General features: G+C 45.0%; 1 long non-coding RNA gene across 1 annotated transcript; it reads right to left on the reverse strand.

The window, feature by feature from the left end:
* Positions 1–494: 494 nt before the first annotated feature.
* On the reverse strand, positions 495–2,503 carry LOC307087491. The gene is made up of 3 exons (XR_013812499.1): positions 2,293–2,503; positions 2,093–2,193; positions 495–718 (listed from the first exon to the last, which is right to left on the reverse strand). It is a non-coding gene; the product is annotated as an uncharacterized lncRNA (long non-coding RNA).
* Between the last annotated feature and the right edge of the window lie 233 nt (positions 2,504–2,736).

A 2,736-nucleotide genomic window follows, 5' to 3' on the forward strand; every position in this document is an offset into this window, starting at 1 on the left:
AGCATGCCATGGGACCTCTAAGGAGTGGGGGTAGTAAGGTTCCTCACTCTGACACGGAGACACTCCAGTTATGTTAGAGGTGAGTTTAGTAGTGAATGTTTTATTAGCCTGAAAACGTGAAGGCTTCGAAAACGGATACTTGTAATAGTGGGTCAAACAATATATAAAGTAATATATAGTATAAGCTAGTAAAACCTTTCCCCCATCCATTCACAAACACACACACACACACGCACGGACACACACGCACCGACACATACAAACACACAAACATACACACAAACACCCACACATATACACGCAATGAAAATTGACATTTATTGATAAATTAAGGAGATTAACTTTGTGTATACACAACACCAATACATCGGTTCCGCACTCATGATGAATGCTATTGTCTGGAGGAGAGAACACGCCTCACAATGAATGATAGGCAGTCAACATAATCCACCCTGTCACCAGCAGTGATTTGGGTGACCCAGGGTGGAGCCAAACTGGTGTTGGTGGTTAAACTGGTCCTTGGAGCAGTAAACAATGGACTCTGATTTAAGATGTTGCTTCAGCAGCCGTTAGGACACTCCTTGTTACGGTTTGGAGAGAGGTATGTATGATATGGGAGAGAGAGAGAGGGAGAGAGAGTCTCAGACACAGAGACAGAGAGAGAAATAGAGAGAGTGGGAGAGAGAGACAGTCTCAGACACAGAAACAGAAAGACAGACTGAGGGAGGGAGAAAGAGAGAGAGAGACAGGCAGAGAGAGAGAGAGAGGAGGGGGGAGAGAGACACACACAGGTTAAACTCAAGTCCACTTAAGTCCAACTGAACTTAAGTCCACATGAAGATTTCACAGATTAAAAAAACTTGTGCTACAGAATTCAAACATATAACGGTTAGATAAATAAACACATATATTTAACTCTGCAACTCAGATCCTTAAAAAAACAAGGTCTTTGAATGCAGTGGATGTATTAAATGACGCTAATTGTAAATGGACACGAAGAGAAGAGATAATTATATAGCAACCCAGTCTGTGTGCCACCATTGTCCATCAGAGTGGAGCCCAAACAGAGTGGCACCTAAACACCTCACCTTCAAATAGAACCAGAAATCATTCTCAAATAAATTAACTTAATCAATAATAACTGTTAGAATCTGAACTGCGTTTTATTTTATTCATGTGAAACCAAGTTCTTTTCATTTATATCTCCTTCTGTTGAAACAGAGGTCAAGTACACTTGCTGCTCAAAGGCACATTGCAGGTGTGGCTTCACAGGGGATTCACTCTCATTCATCAGCTGATGAACAGTGCAGGTTGGGAAATAAGTAGGCTGCAGAGGTCGCCTAGCGATGACACGTGTCCAGCGCCTTAAAGAAGCGCTCCTCAGACAGACCCCTAAACCTCCTCCAGAGGAGCACGCGTCTTATCTTGGCTTTACCCTCCAGGCAGCACTTCCTGGCCCGAGTTCAAGTGAAACTCTTCGTTTGGGATCCAGGAGGATTTGATTGGGTGTTCAGACTCCCTAATTTACTTCTCCTCCTTCTTCTCTCTCTCTCTCTCTCTCTCTCTCTCTCTCTCTCTTTCTCTCTCTCTCTTTTTTTTTAATACACAGAACAGGTTGAACACACTTTAAGAGGCAACATGACGACTCCAGACAATGACTCTGGAGAAGTGAAACACTAATCCTGAACCGCGACTCCAAAGAATTCTTCCTCATTTCTTACCAGGAAGAAATAAGGGCGGATTGAATTTAAGAGGCAAGCATCTAGGAAAGAAAGGCTTTTATATGTTAAAAAAATAATAATACTAATTCACTAATGTACACTGTTCATGTGATGTTATAATAATTTAACAATTTAACAAAATAAATGCTATAGAGCAGGTTTTATAAAATCGGGACATGAAATACAGTTTAGCGGATCTGTCGGACCAAGCAACCTAGGATGGGTTGGAACACAGGAGCGCATGGGAGGTGGGCCTTGGAAACTTTCCAGGACAGTGCCTGGCCTTGAAAGGACAGGCACTTGGGAGGTGATGGACTAACCATCTGTCCATCACCATCCATCACGTATTGAATAGATCCCAGAGTCCTTACTGGGACGCCGATTGGTCCGAGCCACTGTGATCCGGTCAGAAGCGCATCAGTGGAGGCCTGGCAAGATGGAGGGTGGCCTGACGGTGATGTCACCGATCCAGCTGTGTCGCAAGGTAGGATTCAAAAGAACACGCACACATGTCACAACACAATGATGTTCAGCATGTTATTTCTTGTAGTGCAAACACCGGTGACATCACCTCTGAGCTCCAGCATGCGAATCCGACCCATGAGGTCTGGTGTAAAGTGTGTTCCGAGACTAAATCCGACTCTCTTCTATTCTCGCACCTTCCCTCTTCCTCGTTTTCACATTAAATACTTCAAGTACCCATGATGCAACAGGAGACAACCATTCCAGACAAGGTGGTTGACCAAGGATCCATCAGCAGCAGGCACACAGAAGGAGACTTCCTTTCCTTTCTCAGACTCACCTGCTGCACAAAGTGGTGAGGGAGGGGAGAGAGAGAGGGAGGGAGGAGATGAGGGGGGGCGGGGAGAAAGGTAAAGGTGGCTGCCATCGTTCAGGTGGAAGTGTGTCGCAAGCGACCTGAGACTCGTCAGACAGCAACGGTTGGCGGAGGTACAACAGAAACTGGTGCAGGTCTCTACCTGCCCTCCTCTTGATGAGAAACACACTCTGTGAC

The sequence above is a fragment of the Pollachius pollachius genome, assembly GCF_949987615.1.
Source record: "Pollachius pollachius genome assembly, chromosome: 15".
Classification (NCBI taxonomy): Eukaryota; Metazoa; Chordata; class Actinopteri; order Gadiformes; family Gadidae; genus Pollachius; species Pollachius pollachius.